A 9,923-nucleotide genomic window follows, 5' to 3' on the forward strand; every position below is an offset into this window, starting at 1 on the left:
TCCAAGGCGCAGCCCTCCCCTCCCCAACACCTCTCCTCCTCCGTTGTGTGCTTGGCGAAGCCCTGTCGGAGTACTGCCTCTCCACCATCACCACGCCGTCGTGCTGCCGGTGGAGCTGTCTTCCTCAACCTCTCCTTTCCCCTTGCTGGATCAAGAAGGAGGAGACGTCTCCCGTCCCGTACGTGTGTTGAACGCGGAGGTGCTGTCCGTTCAGCACTTGGTCATCGGTGATTCGAATCACGTCGAGTACGACTCCATCATCACCTTGCAAGCTTCCGCACGCGATCTACAAGTGGTATGTAGATGCAAACTCTCTCCCTTGACTCGTTGCTTAGATGAACTCATAGATGGATCTTGGTGAAACCGTAGGAAAAATTTTAATTTTCTGCAACGTTCCCCAACAGTGGCATCATGAGCTAGGTCTATGCGTAGTTCTATTTGCACGAGTAGAACACAATTTTGTTGTGGGCGTGGATTTTGTCATCTTACTTGCCTCTACTAGTCTTTTCTTTCTCAACGGTATTGTGGGATGAAGCGGCCCGGACCAACCTTACACGTACGCTTACGTGAGAACGGTTCCACCGACTGACATGCACTAGTTGCATAAGGTGGCTGGCGGGTGTCTGTCTCTCCCACTTTAGTTGGAGCGGAATCGACGACCAGGGCCCTTATGAAGGGTAAATAGAAGTTGACAAAAAATCACGTTGTGGTGATTCGTAGGTAAGAAAACGTTCTTGCTAGAACTCAATTGCAGCCACGTAAAAGATGCAACAACAATTAGAGGACGTCTAACTTGTTTTTGCAGCGATTGATCATGTGATGTGATATGGCCAGAAGTTGTGATGAATGATGAATTGTGATGTATGAGATCATGTTCTTTGTAATAGGATTCACGACTTGCATGTCGATGAGTATGACAACCGGCAGGAGCCATAGGAGTTGTCTTTATTTTTTGTATGACCTACGTGTCATTGAATAACGCCATGTAAACTACTTTACTTTATTGCTAAACGTTAGTCATAGAAGTAGAAGTAGTCGTTGGCGTGACAACTTCATGAAGACACGATGATGGAGATCATGGTGTCAAGCCGGTGACAAGATGATCATGGAGCCCCGAAGATGAAGATCAATGGAGCTATATGATATTGGCCATATCATGTCACAACTATATAATTGCATGTGATGTTTATTATGTTTATGCATCTTGTTTACTTAGGACGACGGTAGTAAATAAGATGATCCCTTACAAAAATTTCAAGAAGTGTTCTCCCCTAACTGTGCACCGTTGCTACAGTTCGTCGCTTCTAAGCACCACGTGATGATCGGGTGTGATGGATTCTTACGTTCACATACAACGGGTGTAAGACAGTTTTACACAGCGAAAACACTTAGGGTTAACTTGACGAGCCTAGCATGTGCAGACATGGCCTCGGAACACGGAGACCGAAAGTCGAACACGAGTCGTATGGAAGATACGATCAACATGAGAATGTTCACCGACGATGACTAGTCCGTCTCACGTGATGATCGGACACGGGCTAGTCGACTCGGATCGTGTAACACTTAGATGACTAGAGGGATGTCTAATCTAAGTGGGAGTTCATAATTTGATTAGAACTTTATTATCATGAACTTAGTCTAAAACCTTTGCAAATATGTCTTGTAGATCAATGGCCAACGCTAATGTCAACATGAACTTCAACGCGTTCCTAGAGAAAACCAAGCTGAAAGATGATGGCAGCAACTATACGGACTGGGTCCGGAACCTGAGGATCATCCTCATAGCTGCCAGGAAACAATACGTCCTAGAAGGACCGCTAGGTGATGCTCCCGTCCCAGAGAACCAAGACATTATGACTGCTTGGCAGTCTCGTGCTGATGATTACTCCCTCGTTCAGTGCGGCATGCTTTACAGCTTAGAACCGGGGCTCCAAAAGCGTTTTGAGCACCACGGAGCATATGAGATGTTCGAAGAGCTGAAACTAGTTTTTCAAGCTCATGCCCGGGTCGAGAGATATGATGTCTCCGACAAGTTCTACAGTTGTAAGATGGAGGAAAACAGTTCTGTCAGTGAGCACATCCTGAAGATGTCTGGGTTGCACAACCGTATGACCCAGCTGAACATTAACATCCCAGATGAGGCGGTCATTGACAGAATCCTCCAGTCGCTCCCACCAAGCTACAAGAGCTTTGTGATGAACTACAACATGCAGGGGATGGAAAAGACCATTCCTGAAGTGTTCTCGATGCTGAAGTCAGCAGAGGCTGAAATCAAGAAAGAACATCAAGTGTTGATGGTCAATAAGACCACTAAGTTCAAGAAGGGCAAGGGTAAGAAGAACTTCAAGAAGGACGGCAAGGAGGTTGTCGCGCCTGGTAAGCCAGTTACCGGGAAGAAGTCAAAGAATGGACCCAAGTCTGAGACTGAGTGCTTTTATTGCAAGGGGAAGGGTCACTGGAAGCGGAACTGCCCCAAATACTTAGCGGATAAGAAGGCCGGCAACACCAAAGGTATATTTGATATACATGTGATTGATGTGTACCTTACCAGTACTCGTAGTAACTCCTGGGTATTTGATACCGGTGCCGTTGCTCATATTTGTAACTCACAGCAGGAGCTGCGGAATAAACGGAGACTGGCGAAGGACGAGGTGACTATGCGCGTCGGGAATGGTTCCAGAGTCGATGTGATCGCCGTCGGCACGCTGCCTCTACATTTACCTACGGGATTAGTTTTGAACCTTAATAATTGTTATTTAGTGCCAAGTTTGAGCATGAACATTGTATCTGGATCTCGTTTAATACGAGATGGCTACTCATTTAAGTCTGAGAATAATGGTTGTTCGATTTATATGAGAGATATGTTTTATGGTCATGCTCCGATGGTCAATGGTTTATTCTTAATGAATCTCGAGCGTAATATTACACATGTTCATAGTATAGATGCCAAAAGATTTAAAGTTGATAACGATAGTCCCACATACTTGTGGCATTGCCGCCTTGGTCACATTGGTGTCAAGCGCATGAAGAAGCTCCATGCCGATGGACTTTTAGAGTCTCTTGATTATGAATCGTTTGACACGTGCGAACCATGCCTCTTGGGCAAAATGATCAAGACTCCGTTCTCCGGAACAATGGAGCGAGCAACCAACTTGTTGGAAATCATACATACCGATGTGTGCGGTCCAATGAGCGTTGAGGCTCGCGGAGGATATCGTTATGTTCTCACTCTCACTGATGACTTGAGTAGATATGGGTATGTCTACTTAATGAAACACAAGTCTGAGACCTTTGAAAAGTTCAAGGAATTTCAGAATGAGGTAGAGAATCAATGTGACCGAAAGATAAAATTCTTACGATCAGATCGTGGAGGAGAATACTTAAGTCACGAATTTGGTACACACTTAAGGAAATGTGGAATCGTTTCACAACTCACGCCGCCTGGAACACCTCAGCGAAACGGTGTGTCCGAACGACGTAATCGCACTCTATTGGATATGGTGCGGTCTATGATGTCTCTTACCGATTTACCGCTATCATTTTGGGGATACGCTCTAGAGACAGCTACATTCACTTTAAATAGGGCACCGTCTAAATCCATTGAGACGACACCGTATGAATTATGGTTTGGAAAGAAACCTAAGCTGTCATTTCTAAAAGTTTGGGGATGCGATGCTTATGTCAAGAAACTTCAACCTGAAAAGCTCGAACCCAAGTCAGAAAAATGCGTATTCATAGGATACCCTAAGGAAACTGTCGGGTATACCTTCTACTTAAGATCCGAAGGCAAGATCTTTGTTGCCAAGAACGGATGCTTTCTGGAAAAAGAGTTTCTCTCGAAAGAAATAAGTGGAAGGAAAGTAGAACTCGATGAAGTACTACCTCTCGAACGGGAAAGTGGTGCAGCTCAGGAAAATGTTCCTGTGATGCCCACACCAACTGAAGAGGAAAACATTGATGATGATCAAGGTACTTCGGATCAAGTTACTGCTGAACTTCGTAGGTCCACAAGGACACGTTCCGCACCAGAGTGGTACGGCAACCCTGTCCTGGAAATCATGTTGTTAGACAACAATGAACCTTCGAACTATGAAGAAGCGATGGCGGGCCCGGATTCCAACAAATGGCTTGAAGCCATGAAATCCGAGATAGAATCCATGTATGAAAACAAAGTATGGACTTTGACAGACTTGCCCGATGATCGGCGAGCGATAGAAAACAAATGGATTTTTAAGAAGAAGACGGACGCGGATGGTAATGTTACCATTTATAAGGCTCGACTTGTCGCTAAGGGTTATCGACAAGTTCAAGGGATTGACTACGACGAGACTTTCTCTCCCGTAGCGAAGCTAAAGTCCGTCCGAATCATGTTAGCAATTGCCGCATACTATGATTATGAGATATGGCAGATGGACGTCAAAACAGCATTCCTTAATGGGCATCTTAAGGAAGAACTGTATATGATGCAGCCGGAAGGTTTTATCGATCCTCGGAACGCTAACAAAGTATGCAAGCTCCAGCGATCCATTTATGGACTGGTGCAAGCATCTCGGAGTTGGAACATTCGCTTTGATGAGATGATCAAAGCGTTTGGGTTTATGCAGACTTATGGAGAAGCCTGCGTTTACAAGAAAGTGAGTGGGAGCTCTGTTGCATTTCTCATATTATATGTAGATGACATACTCTTGATGGGAAATAATATAGAATTTCTGGACAGCATTAAGGCCTACTTGAATAAGTGTTTTTCAATGAAGGACCTTGGAGAAGCTGCTTATATATTAGGCATCAAGATCTATAGAGATAGATCGAGACGCCTCATAGGTCTTTCACAAAGCACATACCTTGATAAGATTTTGAAGAGGTTCAAAATGGATCAGTCCAAGAAGGGGTTCTTGCCTATGTTACAAGGTGTGAGACTGAGCTCGGCTCAGTCACCGACCACGGCAAAAGATAAAGAAGAGATGAGTGTCATCCCCTATGCTTCAGCCATAGGATCTATTATGTATGCCTTGCTGTGTACCAGACCGATGTAAACCTTGCCGTAAGTTTGGTAGCAAGATACCAAAGTAATCCCGACAAGGAACACTGGACAGCGGTCAAGAATATCCTGAAGTACCTGAAAAGGACGAAGGACATGTTTCTCGTTTATGGAGGAGACGAAGAGCTCGTCGTAAAGGGTTACGTCGACGCTAGCTTCGACTCAGATCTGGATGACTCTAAGTCACAAACCGGATACGTGTATATGTTGAATGGTGGAGCAGTAAGCTGGTGCAGCTGCAAGCAGAGCATCGTGGCGGGATCTACGTGTGAAGCGGAGTACATGGCAGCCTCGGAGGCAGCGCATGAAGCGATTTGGGTGAAGGAGTTCATTACCGACCTAGGAGTCATACCCAATGCGTCGGGTCCGATCAAACTCTTCTGTGACAACACTGGAGCTATTGCCCTCGCGTAGGAGCCCAGGTTTCACAAGAAGACCAGGCACATCAAGCGTCGTTTCAACTCCATCCGTGAAAATGTTCAAGATGGAGACATAGAGATTTGCAAAGTGCACACGGATCTGAATGTCGCAGATCCGCTGACTAAACCTCTCTCGCGTGCAAAACATGATCAACACCAGAACTCTATGGGTGTTCGATTCATCACAATGTAACTAGATTGGTGACTCTAGTGCAAGTGGGAGACTGTTGGAAATATGCGCTAGAGGCAATAATAAAAGTATTATTATATTTCAATGTTCATGATAAATGTCTTTTATTCATGCTATAACTGTATTATCCGGAAATCGTAATACACGTGTGAATACTTAGACCACAATATGTCCCTGGTGAGCCTCTAGTTGACTAGCTCGTTGTGATCAACAGATAGTCATGGTTTCCTGACTATGGACATTGGATGTCGTTGATAACGGGATCACATCATTAGGAGAATGATGTGATGGACAAGACCCAATCCTAAGCATAGCATAAAAGATCGTGTAGTTCGTTTTGCTAGAGCTTTGCCAATGTCAAGTATCTCTTCCTTCGACCATGAGATCGCGTAACTCCCGGATATCGTAAGAGTGCCTTGGGTGTATCAAACGTCACAACGTAACTGGGTGACTATAAAGGTGCATTACAGGTATCTCCGAAAGTATCTGTTGGGTTGACACGGATCGAGATTGGGATTTGTCACTCCGTATGACGGAGAGGTATCTCTGGGCCCACTCGGTAATGCATCATCATAATGAGCTCAATGTGACCAAGGTATTGGACACGGGATCATGCATTACGGTACGAGTAAAGTGACTTGCCGGTAACGAGACTGAACAAGGTATTGGGATACCGATGATCGAGTCTCGGGCAAGTAACGTATCGATTGACAAAGGAAATTGCGTACAGGGTTTGATCGAATCCTCGACATCGTGGTTCATCCGATGACAACATCGAGGAGCATGTGGGAGCCATCATGGGTATCCAGATCCCGCTGTTGGTTATTGACCTAAGAGCGTCTCGGTCATGTCTGCATGTCTCCCGAACCCGTAGGGTCTACACACTTAAGGTTCGGTGACGCTAGGGTTATTAGGAAGACTAGTATGTGACTACCGAATGTTGTTCGGAGTCCCGGATGGGATCCTGGACGTCACGAGGAGCTCCGGAAGGGTCCGGAGGTAAAGATTTATATATGGGAAGTTGTCAAACGGACACCGGGAAGTTTCGGGATCATACCGGTATTGTACCGGGGCCACCGGAAGGGTTCCGGGGGTCCACCGGGAGGGGCCACCCCTCCCGGGGGGGCACATGGGCTGCGTGGGGCAGGGAGCCAGCCCCTGGTGGGCTGGGCGCACCCCCTCCCTTGGGCCCTTGCGCCTAGGGTTGAGGGGGGAACCCTAGAGGGGGCGCCCCCCTTGGCTTGGGGGGCAAGCCACCCTCTCCCCCTCTCCCCTTGGCCGCCGCACCCCCCTAGATGGGTTCTAGGGGGCCCGCCTCCTTCTCCCTTCCCCCTATAAATAGAGGGGTGAGGGGAGGGCAGCCAGACCACCCTCCAAGGCGCAGCCCTCCCCTCCCCAACACCTCTCCTCCTCCGTTGTGTGCTTGGCGAAGCCCTGTCGGAGTACTGCCTCTCCACCATCACCACGCCGCCGTGCTGCCGGTGGAGCTGTCTTCCTCAACCTCTCCTTTCCCCTTGCTGGATCAAGAAGGAGGAGACGTCTCCCGTCCCGTACGTGTGTTGAACGCGGAGGTGCTGTCCGTTCAGCACTTGGTCATCGGTGATTCGAATCACGTCGAGTACGACTCCATCATCACCTTGCAAGCTTCCGCACGCGATCTACAAATGGTATGTAGATGCAAACTCTCTCCCTTGACTCGTTGCTTAGATGAACTCATAGATGGATCTTGGTGAAACCGTAGGAAAAATTTTAATTTTCTGCAACGTTCCCCAACACATCTTTCAGAAGCCTGAACCTAACATGAGTCAGCTGCTCAGTATGATGAAGCTATTACCCCAAGATGCTGCATATCCCAAAGAGTTCTTCGTTGAAGACCTAGAGTATCTGTCAAGGACTATTTATCACATCATAAGGCGAACTCTCTGGCCCATCAAAGGGCACTCTCTACATGCCAAGCTGGAAGGTGCAATGAAGACTTTGGTCTTCTATATTCTTCATGGAAAATGCTTCAATGCACAAGACTTCTTCATTCGCCAACTTGCTGCATCAGGCTCTGATCTATTTGGCTTCAAGTTCTACGCCCCATGGGTAATGCGGCTGATCAAACTTCACTCCGCTATCTCATATCAGCCATCTGCTCGCAATCATCGGATTTTTCTGCCTGATGTGGATATGTCTATTGAAGCCATCTATCCTGAGCCTGCCAAGGAACCTCTAAGTCTTCAGAATGCAGAGCATCAAAGTTTTTCTCAGAACATTGAAGGAGTTGAAGCAGTCACTCGTGTGTATCCTTTGGCTGGCACTACACATGCACCACATCCTGCTCTCACTGAAGCCACTGACAACTGCCCCACGACCCAAGAAGCGCACTCGTGTTCTCAATGACCGAGAGCTTCTTGTGGCTCTTCATCAGAAATAGGATAGGCATCACGACTGGCTGAAGCGTCAAATGCAAAGCCTCTTGGTGGATGTTAATCGCATTCGCAATCTTGCCACCAAAAATGCCTTTATTGCTCATGAAACTTCTCGACGCACATGGAAAGGGCTGACGCTGATGTGTTCTGAAGATGATCTTCAAGAGGATGGCTTCTCTGAGCGCTTCAAGTTTGACTCCACACCTCCTTGAAGGGCAGTGCTGCGACGAACTCCATCTCTTGAAGACTCTGAGTTCTCTTCCTCTGCTGCCACTGTAAATGCCAGAGTGATCGAGGATGACGACGATGCTACTTCACCGCCGCCTCCTTCAGCACGCTTCGACACTGCTCCAAGCTCTTCTGCACCGCCGAACACCACCGACGATCCTGCTGCTTCACCTACTCTTCATGGGAACGAGTAGATGCTCTATGTCTTCGAACCTAGTCATAGATAAGGATGCGTGGAACTTAACTATCCATGTTCCAGAACTATGAGTTAGTTTCGAGATTTTATGAGTTTTTAACTAACTTGTTTGGGACTAAGGTTTTGCCATTCTTTTTTAATACAATATAGACGTAAAGGCTTATACATACGTATATTCATTCACTTCTATGAAAGCAAGCACGTATATTCTACCCCTATGAGCACCTTCTAGACTAAACCGGCACATCATCTTGAAATTAACGAAATCATCACAGATGTCTTCGTAGTTGACGGTGTTGAACATGTGTACATGTACATAGGTCTGGGTTTTGTATGCCACACATGTAGTGTCTCTCTCCCCCTGTATGTACGTGTATCTTGGGAGACAAGACACCGGTCGCACCCCTTGTACCTATATATATGTGCCTAGTGCACGATCAATAATTATTGATGCACCAAATCATTCTCTACATGGTAACTATCGCAAGTCGATCCTCCCGCTTCCGCTAACCCTAGCCACCGCCTCGGGCCCCCGCCTCATGCCACCGCCCCTCCTCCCCGCGTGCCTTCTCCTCCCCGCACGCCCTCCCCTCCACGTCGCGCCGCTCTCCCACCGCGCCGCCCGCCCTCCATTGTCGCGCCGCTTCTCCCCAAGCCGCGCCACCCGCCCTGCACCGCCGCGCCGCTTCTCCCCAAGCCGCGCCGCCTCCCTCCCCACGACCTCGCAGCCATATCGTCCAACGCCTCCACCTACTCCAACCCCTTCGTCGTCGACCCTGCTGAGATCCGTGACATCAACGTCCATGCACGCGTCTCCGTGGTCCTCGACGCCTCCAACTCCACGTACTTCATGTGGAACGCGTACTTCTCGTTGTTCTTCCGCGAGAACAACCTCGTGGATCATGTGGATGGCACCATAGACTCCCGCGCCATGGTGGACGACGCCGAGTGGACCGCGATCGACGCCACGATCATCCGGTGGTTCTTCACCACCATCTCCAAGGACTTATTCCACACAGTCGTGAGCGCCGGCGACGACGCCCGTGCCTTGTGGGTCAAGCTGAACGGCCTCTTCACCGACAACAAGCTTCGGCGCCACGTTTTTTTCCAGCAGGGATTTTTTGATTGTCACCATGATGAACAGTCCATTGATGACTACTGCCGCCGTCTGAAGACATTGACGGATGAGCTCCGTGACATTGGAGCCAAGGTGGATGACGACCTCCTCCTCAGCACGCTCACCGCCGGCCTCAACGAGGACTTCGGCAGCGCCGCCTCCAACCTCACCTTGATGCCGGAGCCCTCCTTCCCCAAATTTGTGGCGTACTTGCGGTTGGAGGAGCGCCGGATGAAGGGGGTCAAGAAACGTGTGCAGCATCACGCCCTCGCCGCCAGCACCTCACGTGGTGCCCCTCCACAGGCCGTCCCACCCATGCCG

Source organism: Triticum dicoccoides, chromosome 6A (assembly GCF_002162155.2).
Source record: "Triticum dicoccoides isolate Atlit2015 ecotype Zavitan chromosome 6A, WEW_v2.0, whole genome shotgun sequence".
NCBI lineage: Eukaryota > Viridiplantae > Streptophyta > Magnoliopsida > Poales > Poaceae > Triticum > Triticum dicoccoides.